Here is a 13,729-nt window from a genome sequence, read left to right on the forward strand (position 1 = left end):
CCCCTTCTCCGAAGCCCCACCCCAGCTCACTCCATTCCCCCTCCTTCCACTGCTCGCTCTCCCCCACCCTCACTCACTTTCCCCGGGCTAGGGCATGGGATTGGTGTGCGGGAGGGGGTGAGGGCTCTGGCTGGGTGTGTGGGGCACGGTGTGGGGCCAGGGACGAGAAGTTTGGGGTGCAGGAGGGGGCTTAAGGCTTGGGCAGGGGGTTGGGGTGCGGGAGGGGGTGTGGGCTCCGGCTGCATTTGTGGGCACTGGGCTGGGCCTGGGGCAGTGGCGCAGCCAGGTGGAGAAAACGGGGAGCGGAGATTAAAAAAAGGCGCCCCCCGCTAGTACTGTCTTCAGCAGCACTTCAGTGTCGGGTCCTTCACTCCCCGCCGCCACCGCAATGCTGCCGAAGACCGGAGCGCGTGCAGGACCCGCCGCCGAAGTGCCGCTGAAGACCCGGAGCGCCGCCAGGTGAGTAACAATTTAAAAGGCACCAAAGAGTTAAAAAGGCGCCACCTCTGCTTGGTGGGGGAGCGGCCGCAGCCCCGCTGCCCCGCTGGCTATGCTGCTGGCCTGGGGATGAGGAGTTTGGGGTGCAGGAGGGGGCTCGGGGCTGAGGGTTGGGGTGCAGGCTCTGGGAGGGAGTTTGGGTTGGGGGAGAGGGCTCACAGCTGGGGTAGGGGATTGGGATGCGGGAGGAGGTATGGGGTGTGGTCTCCAGCCAGGTGGTGCTTACCTCAGGCGGTTCCTGGAAGTGGCTGGCATGTCCGGCTCCTACATGCCCACCTTATGGAAGAGCGTGTGAGGGGCGTCCTTGGAAGGCCTTACCCATGTAGGATGCTTCCCTGCAGTATATTTGCTAATGCTTAACCAACCTAATTTTAAATTAGGTTTAAATTAAATTAGAACGGCCACACTGGGTCAGACCAATGGTCAGACTAGTTCAGTATCTTGTTTTCTGACCGTAGCCAGTGCCAGATGCTTCGGAGGGAACAGAACAGAACAGGGCAATTATCAAGTGATCCACTCCCAGCTTCTGGCAGTCAGAGGCTAAGGACACTCAGAACATGGGGTTGGATCCCAGACCATCTTGGCTAATAGTCATTAATGGACCAATCCTCCATGAACTTCTCTAATTCTTTTTTGAACCCAGTTATACTTTTGGCCTTCACAACATCCCCTGGCAATGAGTTCCACAGGCTGACTGTGCGGTTTGTGAAGGAGTCAAATGCAATGCGGCTTCTGCCATGTTCCTTAGGAGAATATTCCACGAGTAAGATTTCTCTGTCAGAATGTTTTCCTTTTTATTCACCATAGAATCATAGAATCATAGAATATCAGGGTTGGAAGGGACCTCAGGAGGTCATCTAGTCCAACCCCCTGCTCAAAGCAGGACCAATCCCCAATTAAATCATCCCAGCCAGGGCTTTGTCAAGCCTGACCTTAAAAACTTCTAAGGAAAGAGATTCTACCACCTCCCTAGGTAATGCATTCCAGTGTTTCACCACCCTCCTAGTGAAAAAGTTTTTCCTAATATCCAACCTAAACCTCCCCCACTGCAACTTGAGACCATTACTCCTTGTCCTGTCCTCTTCTACCACTGAGAATAGTCTAGAACCATCCTCTCTGGAACCACCTCTCAGGTAGTTGAAAGCAGCTATCAAATCCCCCCTCATTCTTCTCTTCTGCAGACTAAACAATCCCAGTTCCCTCAGCCTCTCCTCATAAGTCATGTGTTCCAGACCCCTAATCATTTTTGTTGCCCTTCGCTGGACTCTCTCCAAATTTATCCACATCCTTCTTGTAGTGTGGGGCCCAAAACTGGACACAGTACTCCAGATGAGGCCTCACCAATGTCGAATAGAGGGGGACGATCACGTCCCTCGATCTGCTCGCTATGCCCCTACTTATACATCCCAAAATGCCATTGGCCTTCTTGGCAACAAGGGCACACTGCTGACTCATATCCAGCTTCTCGTCCACTGTCACCCCTAGGTCCTTTTCCGCAGAACTGCTGCCTAGCCATTCGGTCCCTAGTCTGTAGCTGTGCATTGGGTTCATCCGTCCTAAGTGCAGGACCCTGCACTTATCCTTATTGAACCTCATCAGATTTCTTTTGGCCCAATCCTCCAATTTGTCTAGGTCCCTCTGTATCCTATCCCTGCCCTCCAGCATATCAACCACTCCTCCCAGTTTAGTATCATCCGCATATTTGCTGAGAGTGCAATCCACACCATCCTCCAGATCATTTATGAAGATATTGAACAAAACTGGCCCCAGGACCGACCCCTGGGGCACTCCGCTTGACACCGGCTGCCAACTAGACATGGAGCCATTGATCACTACCCGTTGAGCCCGACAATCTAGCCAACTTTCTACCCACCTTATAGTGCATTCATCCAGCCCATACTTCTTTAACTTGCTGACAAGAATACTGTGGGAGACCGTGTCAAAAGCTTTGCTAAAGTCAAGAAACAATACATCCACTGCTTTCCCTTCATCCACAGAACCAGTAATCTCATCATAGAAGGCGATTAGATTAGTCAGGCATGACCTTCCCTTGGTGAATCCATGCTGACTCTTCCTGATCACTTTCCTCTCATGTAAGTGCTTCAGGATTGATTTTTTGAGGACCTGCTCCATGATTTTTCCGGGGACTGAGGTGAGGCTGACTGGCCTGTAGTTCCCAGGATCCTCCTTCTTCCCTTTTTTAAAGATTGGCACTACATTAGCCTTTTTCCAGTCATCCGGGACTTCCCCCGATCGCCACGAGTTTTCAAAGTTAATGGCCAATGGCTCTGCAATCACAGCCGCCAATTCCTTTAGCACTCTCGGATGCAACTCGTCCGGCCCCATGGACTTGTGCACGTCCAGCTTTTCTAAATAGTCCCGAACCACTTCTTTCTCCACAGAGGGCTGGCCACCTACTCCCCATGCTGTGATGCCCAGCGCAGCAGTCTGGGAGCTGACCTTGTTAGTGAAGACAGAGGCAAAAAAAGCATTGAGTACATTAGCTTTTTCCACATCCTCTGTCACTAGGTTGCCTCCCTCATTCATTAAGGGGCCCACACTTTCCTTGGCTTTCTTCTTGTTGCCAACATACCTGAAGAAACCCTTCTTGTTACTCTTGACATCTCTTGCCAGCTGCAGCTCCAGGTGCGATTTGGCCCTCCTGATTTCATTCCTACATGCCCGAGCAATATTTTTAAACTCTTCCCTGGTCATATGTCCAACCTTCCACTTCTTGTAAGCTTCTTTTTTATGTTTAAGTTCCGCTAGGATTTCACTGTTAAGCCAAGCTGGTCGCCTGCCATATTTACTATTCTTTCGACACATCGGGATGGTTTGTCCCTGTAACCTCAACAGGGATTCCTTGAAATACAGCCAGCTCTCCTGGACTCCTTTCCCCTTCATGTTAGTCCCCCAGGGGATCCTACCCATCCATTCCCTGAGGGAGTCGAAGTCTGCTTTCCTGAAGTCCAGGGTCCGTATCCTGCTGTTTACCTTTCTTCTCTGTGTCAGGATCCTGAACTCAACCAACTCATGGTCACTGCCTCCCAGATTCCCATCCACTTTTGCTTCCCCTACTAATTCTTCCCAGTTTGTGAGTAGCAGGTCAAGAAAAGCTCCCCCCCTAGTTGGCTCCTCTAGCACTTGCACCAGGAAATTGTCCCCTACGCTTTCCAAAAACTTCCTGGATTGTCTATGCACCACTGTATTGCTCTCCCAGCAGATATCAGGAAAATTAAAGTCACCCATGAGAACCAGGGCATGCGATCTAGTAGCTTCTGCGAGCTGCCGGAAGAAAGCCGTTCCCTTCCTGAATGTCATCCTGTAACCGCTCGAATCCCCCTCACAAATGCCCTCCTTTCCTGGTATCTACATAAATCAAATATTTTCAGTCAGTTAGGTTTGCTCCGGATATAAAATACTAAACATTAAATAGGAGAGATATACTAGGGCCTCCACATATTTTTGTACCTACCTCATTATTTTATCGAAGTAGAAATTTTAGTTTGGCAGGAGATTTATGGAACTTTGTATTATTTTTATGATCCTGTAGTTACCTATTACTTATCATTTTAACTTTCCTCTGGCCATTTAGACTGTACTGTGCAATGAAGGCACAGTACGGTAGCACACACCACTGTCAAATTCGCTTTTACCATTAGGAAACAGAACAAATACCTTTGGATAGCCCAGATTCTGGGCCTGACCCTGCAAGCTGTACCCACATGAGCAATTTGCATCCACCGGAACAGTCTCTGCAGCCTTCAGTGAAATTAATAAGATTACTCATGTGCACAGGGAGGGACTACACAGGTGTGTATTCATTCCCAGGATCAGACCCTGTCTAAGTTATATACTCATGAACGTCTAGTCGTACCACTAGGTGTCACTCTTTTTCCACATTAACACAACTGGAAAAGAGGAGATAAGATTTACACAAGATAAAGAAAGGTGCATTGGATGCCTCCGTTCAGTTTGGCTAGCACATAAACACGATGCAAGTCTCTTGATATTTGAAGATCTGTTGGACTGTATTCCAGTGGTGCTCAACCTCTTCCCACTTTGGAACCCCCCAAACTAGCCGTGGTTTCTAACCAACTAGGTTTCAAAGGAGGTGGGGGTTGAGCTCGCAGCAAGGAACCACGTGTGTTTTGTGGTTGCTGGTGGAGCTTTGTGAGGATTTTAATGGGGGATGAAGCGTGATGGTGAATTTTTGGGGTGGTGGGGGAGGATTCACTCTCATAATCCTTTTAATACCATAGTTACCTTCAGTCCCCTTGTGGCTCTGTTGGAGCATGACTCCCCCCACCATCAATGTTGTAAATATACAATACTCCATCTCTGACAATTTGCAACTAGTGCATCTCCATGTAACTGCAAAACAAACACCATAGCTTATTGATCACACAGCAATCAGAGTCTAATCAGTATCCCTGAATGTAACAAGTGGTATTTCAGGGTGAAAGGAGGACATGCAGCCTCTCCGGTGCTGTCCACCTGCCTCCCTAGCACTTGTACCTGGTCATGTTTCTTCCCTCCAAGTGTTTGTCTTTCTAAAAAACTCTGTTGACTTCCAGAGGTGCACTATCCTAGAAGAGCTAGAGTACCCTCTACATAATTGTACAGTCAATAGACGTTGAGGGCCTTCAGCACCTTCCAGGAAATGCCCAGGACTGGGCCTCTGAGGAGGAGATCCACAGGCAGAAATTGCTGTATAAGCGCACAGGGCCACATCTACATACAGTTATTTAAGTGCCTAACGAAGCCGATAGATGCCTGTGGGATTTTCAAATTCCATTGGAGTTAGGTGTCTAATCTGCTCAGGCATTTTAGCAAATCCTGCGAGGCACCTATCTGCATCTTTAGGTGCCTAAATCCCTTTGAATATCTGGCCCAGAGTGCTCTTATTCTCCCTACATGAATTACTCTCTTTGTAGAGCAAGTTCTCCTGAGCTCCTGCACCAACCTGTGTTTTCTTGGTTTTCATGCATACTCTCTAGGTTTTGCATCTGGTACCTTCAGAGCACGTTTTTGGCATCCACTTTCTGTAAACTCCACTGAATGGTCACCTCACTGCAATTGCCTCATTTCTTAGCCCCCACTGCCTTCTAACAAATGCAAGCCAAACCTTCCTGGCCTCTGCTCGCTCATAACCCCTGAAGCCCTTAATCATCCTGATTTTCCCCCATTCTATGCTACTTCCCATTAAGCAAGATCAGTAGGGGTCAATACTTGGATGAGATATGTCTGAGAAAAATTCTAGGGGGCTGCAGTAGGAGGTTTTAGTGATTTGACAGGTGGCCCTTTTGCCAGTGCCCGAGTGGGGTAGGGCACATAGGTCAGCTGGAGGTGCCACTTTTTGTTGGAGACATAAAACTGAGATTCTAACTAGCGACTTCTAGTCACTGCACATCTCACACCACTTGTCTCTGAATAGAGGCATTAATTCTTACCGCACTAAGAAAATTCCAAAGAGAAGCATGAACCACAAACCTTTTGAAATGCCACTGTTTGAAGTTCCATTACTCCCAGCCATCAGGGAGAAAGAAGGTCTTCCAATGGCAGAACAAGCTGCCCTTGCTGGAAGCTGAAGCTAGACAAGTTCAGACTGGAAATAAGGTGCAAAAGGTGAGGATAACTAATCCTTTGAACAGATTAGCAAGGGACTTGGTAGGTTCTCCATCACTCTATGTCTTTAAATAAAGACAATGTGACCTAGAGGAGGTAGTATGGTCTAGAGATATGGCACTGGAGTGGAGACCTGGGTTCTATTCCTGGCTCTGTGCATGCTGACAACCTTGTGTAAGTCACTGCAGCACCATGCCTCAGTTTTCCCATCTGTAAAATTATACTGACTTCCTTTGTAAAGTTCTTTGACAACTATTGATGATGACCAGATAAAATATATGTTCTAGTTCAACCACAAGTTATGGTCTTGATGCAGGAATTCCTGGGTGAGGTTCTATGGCCTGATGTGCAGCACATCAGACTTGATGATCATAAAGGTCCCTTTTAATCTATAAGTGAGAAGAGGAAGAATAGCAATAAGAGCTGCCAGTAACTAGAGCAAGAGGAATGCTTGGGAGAAGGGACTAAGGGAACAGTGGGAGATGAGGATCAAATATCTGGGCAGTATGTCAAGGGAAGCACAAGAGAAGGGAACCAAGCAATAGGGATTGATAAAGAGACCAAGCACCAAGGAAGTACCTGCAAGAGGAGGGGAACAGAACAGCTAGTATCGGGGAATGAAGAGTGTGACAGAGAGGGCAATTTCCTGCAATATCCTGGACAGACCTCACTGAATTGAGTTTGTGCATCATTGTGGGCCAGGGATTGCATGTAAGAACAGAGGGGGATGTTAGGTAAATTCACTAAGGTTGTAACACTCCCAGAGGTACCACCTCCTGGAGAGAAATTTGCATGTACTGGTTCAAACTGGATCCTCCAGGGACCAACAAAGAAAGGACTTAAACCGTCTCAGGGCCATCTTCCTGATCCAGCAAAGGAAGGACCTCTGGACTGAGGGGGCCCAGATCCTTAGGTCTACTGAGGCCCATAAGACTGAGGCTACTTGTTCTGAGCTGAAGCTGTGATGAACTTGTGATGATAGGAAAACCTCTGGGAGAGTGGCCAAAGACCTTGCTGGAGTCAGGGGGTGAGCTCTGCTAAGCTTATTAGCAGGCTATAGGTTCTTTTATTGTTTTAATATGTTTTCTCTGCAGTGCTTTGATAGCAGTAAGGCCTTCCGAGCTGTTTATACAACACGGTAATGAGCTTCCTTTATCTTTTCAAACTGTGAGTTGTACCCATTTTAGAAAGCATCAGTCAAGAGCCTTGTCAATTTCAACCCCTTTTTAATTTCACCTGCCCACCCACTCGCTTCCATTAAAACCTTTTTAATTAAAGGTGTTATCTCGTTCTTGGCACAATCATCTACATTTGAAATAAACCAGGGCAGTGCTGTCTGAGTCAGACAACACATGCAAGAAGCAGCTAAGACACAGATGGGCCTGATTTTCCACTTGTACCAATGGAAATCAGGAATAATTCCCTTGGAACTGGTTGTGTTCCCCTACTGAAAGTGCGCAGAGAATCAGATCCATAGGAATGTGTTGGTTTGGATGTGCTGCTGCATAGTCTCTCAGAGGCCATGTCTACACTGCAACTAGAGAGATCATTACCACCTGGGCTGGCATACTCACACTAGCTTTAATCTAGTTAGTACAGCTAAAAACAACAGTGAAGATGCAGTGGCACGGGTTGTACAAGCCCCCTGGGGCTGTGGGTACGTACGAGCATTGCCCATCTTTACTGCTATTTTTAGCTGCACTAGTTCAATTAAAGCTAGGGTGGGTGTGCCAGAGTCCACTTGGCAAAGGGTCCCCATTCCTTGCAAACATCTCACCTCAGACCTGACAAACTCACAACACCATACCCATGACGTGAAGGGTATTGATCCATAAACAGTAACATGTACGGTATCTATGGAAAGCTTGTAACTTGTGAAGACTCAATTATTGAGAGAGATAGGTATGGATAATATTTAAGGAACAACGTGTGGATAGTGAAAGTATGCTTGGACTTGGAGTAAAAATTCATCATCAGTGAGAATGCATCTCGGTGATGACCTGTTTGAGCCGTCTCCCTAGTCAAATGGCAAGGGAGCGCAAGGTTCTATTGTCTGCCTGTGCCAGATCCCAGAACAGTCAATGGAAAACCATCAAAGACAAGTTTCTATGCATCCAAGACAACTGATCACAACCACTTGGTATAAGGAACATGATAGCAGGTGGGAGATCGCCCTGGCTTTGAATAGAGACAAAAGACTCTTTTTTTGTATAACAGAGTGTATGGGGAAGTGCTCTGGATCCATTCACCGAGGGCTTGTCTTCGCGTACAGTGCTACAGTGGCACCAATGATACTTCAGTGAAGAGACAACTACACCGTCAGGAGAGCTTCTCCCATCGACATTGTCAATCCACCTCCCTGAGAGGCAGTAGCTATGTTGGTGGGAGAAGCTCTCCTGTCGACATAGCACTGTCTACATGGGAGGTTAGGCTGATATAACTACATTGCTCAGGGGTGTGGATTTTTCACATCCCTGAATAACCTGGTTATACCGATATAGGTCTGCAGTGTAGACCTGGCCTCGGGAAAACCCCTGGCAGAGGAAGGAGCTTTCCATGAACCTCTGGATCTTGATTCTTGGGAAACCAGCAAGCTCTGCAATAGACGGAATTTTTGTGGGCGGGAAGCTACTTTATTAGATAGGGGGTAACTGTTAATGAGTGTAGACACAGGTTCACATTTTATGATTTTGTTTGGTCTTGTAACCATTTGTTTCCACCACTCCCTAATTGCTAGTTAAATCCTTTTGCTTAAAGAAACCTTCTTTTGTTTTATTACAAGTGCTGTGTGGGTTACAGGAGCGGTGGTTGAACGTGAAGCTCATAAACTAGGGCACACTGCACCTTTGGGGGTAGAGGATCTGGAATTTCTGTGATTAGCCAGTGTCAGGGATTCAATATCAAAGGGGAACGATTCAAAGGGACACAGGGACTGGGGTGCATCTATTGCTAACCTGCAAGGCAAAGTTAGGGCTGGCATAGCCCTGAGGAGAGTGCTTGAGTGCCTGAAAGGCTGGCAGCACCAGGGAGCAGACCCAGCTACCACAAGAAGGACTCCCTTCACGCTGGAGGCAGGGAGTAACAAGGTGATGCCATCCTGGATGGGTACCCAGAAAACCATCACAGCAGGTATGCCAACCTGAGCTGCAATCTGTGTAAGGGGTAAACACAAGTATGATCTTTGTCGGATCAAAGCCAGGTGTGCTTTGTATCTGGGCCCCACTTTCTCTGACCCCCAGAAGTTAGGGATGAGGCAGAGATTTGGATTGTGGCACAGGCTTCAGCTCAGACATCAGAGTATGGGAGAAAGAAAGAGTGTGTTCCTCATCATGAATGGAAAAGCCACCCAGGTTTGTGTATGCTTATCTAGCTTCTGATCTGAACGTAGGGACAACTTCCAGGTATTTTCCTGTTAACAAGATGGGTTCTACATGACTGTCAGCAAAGAGCATGAAAAATGGTATGGACAGATCAAGCTGGACTCTGAGCTGCATCCACAGATAAGCCTGGCTTTAGAAAACGAACAGTCAGTTTCTAGAGAATGCCTCATTGCCTGCTGCGTGCATAGTTGCCACTGAGAAGGCTAAACTTACCAACAGCTAAGCAAACTGCATTACCCACGAGCTGTGTTTGCATTTCAACTTGCATGGCCCAGGGCTTGCAGATAGATCTGAGAGCAGGAAGGCAGGTTTCATTGGGCTGGATGTGAGCCAAACCCATTATTTTGGTTTTAAGAGGGGAGTGGGGGGAAGTTTTGCTCTTGTGGTTTTTTGGTTAAAAGATGGTAAAAATAATGAAAAGCTGGAGGGGGTTGACCTCTAGCAGGACCTGGAATTAGAACACGGTGTTGCCAATGCTTTACCCAGCACCTTTGTTAGATGTCAACAGTGTATATGAGTCAACAGTGTGCCCTTGTTGCCAAGAAGGTCAATGGCATTTTGGGATGTATAAGTAGGGGCATTACCAGCAGATCGAGGGACGTGATCGTTCCCCTCTATTCGACATTGGTGAGGCCTCATCTGGAGTACTGTGTCCAGTTTTGGGCCCCACACTACAAGAAGGATGTGGAAAAATTGGAAAACGTCCAGCAGAGGGCAACAAAAATGATTAGTGGACTGGAACACATGACTTATGAGGAGAGGCTGAAGGAACTGGGATTGTTTAGTCTGCGGAAGAGAAGAATGAGGGGGGGATTTGATAGCTGCTTTCAACTACCTGAAAGGGGGTTCCAAAGAGGATGGATCTAGACTGTTCTCAGTGGTAGCAGATGACAGGACAAGGAGTAATGGTCTCAAGTTGCAGTGGGGGAGGTCTAGGTTGGATATTAGGAAAAACTTTTTCACTTGAAGGGTGGTGAAACACTGGAATGCGTTACCTAGGGAGGTGGTGGAATCTCCTTCCTTAGAAGTTTTTAAGGTCAGGCTTGACAAAGCCCTGGCTGGGAGGATTTAATTGGGGATTGGTCCTGCTTCGAGCAGGGGGTTGGACTAGATGACCTCCTGAGGTCCCTTCCAACCCTGATATTCTATGATTCTGTGTCTCAGCAGAGAAGGCCAGGACTGAATTGGCCAGTGAGTTGGAATCGCCTCCTCGCTCCTAAAAGTGAGGCACAGGAACCCGGCGCTGTGCGGAAGTTTACACAGCAGCTGTCTGTGTGTTACTTGATCTGTGGAAAACGAGAGGAACATAGGAGTTGCCAGACTAGCTCAGACCCAAGATCCACCTAGCCCAGCAGTTCTCAAACTGTGGGTTGGGACCCCAAAGTGGGTTGGGACCCTGTTTTAATGGAGTTGCTAGGGCTGGCGTTAGCCTTCCTGGGATCTGGGGCTGAGGGCCAAGCCCCACTGCTCAGGGCCGAAGTCCGAGGGCTTCAGGTTATAGGCCTCCTGCCTGGGACTGAAGCCCTGGGGATTCGGCTTTGGCCCCCCAACCTGGGGCAGCAGGGCTTGGGGAAGGACTCAGGCTTCAGTCCCCACTCCTAGAGTCGTGTAGTAATTTTTGTCGTCAGAAGGGGGTTGTGGAACAATGAAGTTTGACAACCCCTGATCTAGCCCAATATCCTATCTAGCAGAGGCCAGCACTTGATGCTTCTAAGGACAGCGTTAGCACCCTGTAGTAGGGAGATGTGGGATATTCTGTCCCCGAGCATAACTGCCCTCCTTCCATTTCCAATGCTGTCAATCTGGTATCTTTCACCAGCAATCTTCTCAAGCCATCTTCTAGGAGAGATTCCTACAGCATGTGGAATATTTAAACCAGGTGACTGTGACATTTACTGTACATTTTCAGTGGTGGATCAAGTCCTTAAAACATAAGAACAAGGCCACTAGGGGGCACTGCTGGGGGTGGCAGTTTGAGCCTCCATCATTGAGTGGGCAGCTGCCGAATTCGCCTCTACTTGGGCTGCCAGTGTCAGCATGTGATCCTCAAAAATCATCCCACAAGAATCCAGTGACCAAACAATCCAAGTCAAGAGCTATTCCGTCCGTCTGACAGTTCTGGAAGTTCTGTCTCCACTTCCTACTGGAGAAAACATGGAGCCCAGGTCTCCAAAACAAGGGAAAAAATCCTTCCGTCTACAAACGCTGACCTAAAAGAGCTTCTAGCAGCGATCAGGGCACTCAGAACTTCTATTCACTCTAAGATGCTGGCCCTTAAAGAGAGGAGTGGCTGACCTAGATGAGAAGATTGGTGGAGATGAAATTGTATAGCAGGAGGAGAGAATGCTGATGCTGTCTTGAATCTGCAGGCCAGAATCAAGCCATTGAAAGGAAGCAACATATGGGGCTGGACCCTGGACTGGGTTAGGGCAAGCTCCCACTGCAGAAAGATGTCCTAAAGATGGTTTAACTCTCCAAAAGAGGATCCTCCCCCCTGACCTTTTGTAAAAGATTCCTTGAGTGGCATGAGGACTTAAGTGGGCTCATATTAGCCTTCTGCACGGGGGTGAATTTAGATTATGCATGTAGTTCACCCAGGACAAGCCACTGTCATCCATAGAAATAAGCACATTGGCATGTGGACAGAACCATGTGGACAGGCTAGACTGTGACTGTATGCAACTAATGACGACTGTGAGCATATATTTACATGGGTACCAACAGATTGTTAACCACCAACTAGCTTAATTTTGGGCACTTTGCTCCACTGGGTTAGAATGGGAGAGAGGTCTTGGGGCAGCAGAATTTGAATCCAGAACTTTATCCAGATTGAGGTGTAGGGCAAGTTTGGGGTTTGAGAACCAAGTGGGGTTACAAGTCAGGTTTGGATTTGATGGTGCTGAGCTCTTGTGAGCTGTTCTTGAGTCTGGCCTCAAATGGGCAGAAATCTTGAGTGATCAGTTGATTATCATTATGATTTGATTATTTATGAAGAGACAACTATTGTTCAGACAAAAATACTTGGGCAGTCTCACATAATCTAGACAGACACTGAGCAGACAGGATGCACCACAAATCTCAGAGGTGAGAATATCACTCAGCTGTGGATTTTTATTTTGTGATTGTATATTGACTCTCTTCTTGGGTACACCATGGGAGAAGGGTGTTTTTAGAAAGGATTTGAATGAAGAAAACCCCACACATTCCCCTCTTCTCACGAGATTATAGCCATTTTGGACCATGACTAAATGCATAAAGAAAACAGGCCCCGTCCAATTTGGGATCCATCTCAGATATAAAACGTCAGGGCCAGGATTAGAGCTGGAGCACGAAGGGGAGTGAGGGTTTGGATTTCAGGTTCTGGTCCATATGTAGTGAGCATGGAATGAAAAAAAGCACAAAATACACTTGATGCCATTTCACATTTTATACTCTTTCGGGAAATAAAAAAAATGGTACTTGTTTGCACATTAGCTTTCTCAGGTGTAAAGCATCATCTGATACCAGGTTCGCTTATCTTCAAAGTGCTCCATGGCCTGCACCCTGGGTATGTCTACACTACAATTAAACATCCACACTGGCCCATGTCACTGACTTGGGCTAGTGGGACTCGTGCTGCGGCACCGTAAAACTATGGTGTAGATGTTTGGGCTCGGAGTGGAGCCAGGGCTCTGGGATCCCATGATGGTGGAGGTTCCCAGAGCTTGGGCTCCAGCCTCAGCCTGAACATCTAGACCGCACAAGCCCGAGTCAGCTGACACGGGCCAGCCATGGGTGTGTAATTGTAGTGTAGACGCATCCTAAAGCTCCAGGATGAAGACTGTGTTTGACCGCTCCACTAGTCTGACACAATGAAGCCCTGTACAATAAAAGTAAAGCTTGTCTGTGCAGGAGACGCAGCTTTCCTGGGGGCCAATCTGAGACCATGGAACAAACTGCCCCAGAAACTAAGGGCCATCGTAGACTTCACCAGCAAGTGCAAGGTGTATTGCTTTCATCTGCCTTCTCTAACATAAATACAGAGCAACAGGTATATTTATAAAAACAACTCCCACTTCAAATCTACCCCCCAAAACTCTCCACCCATCCAAAAAGAAACCCCTACCAAAACAAGAAACTCCACGGCACACGCTTCTCCACGTGGGGAGAGGATGAAAGAACGAACACATAACAGATGTTAGCCATGTTGCTTAATACCGCACTAGAAGGTGCTCAAGATACTA

The sequence above is a fragment of the Eretmochelys imbricata genome, chromosome 4 (assembly GCF_965152235.1).
Source record: "Eretmochelys imbricata isolate rEreImb1 chromosome 4, rEreImb1.hap1, whole genome shotgun sequence".
Taxonomy (NCBI): Eukaryota; Metazoa; Chordata; order Testudines; family Cheloniidae; genus Eretmochelys; species Eretmochelys imbricata.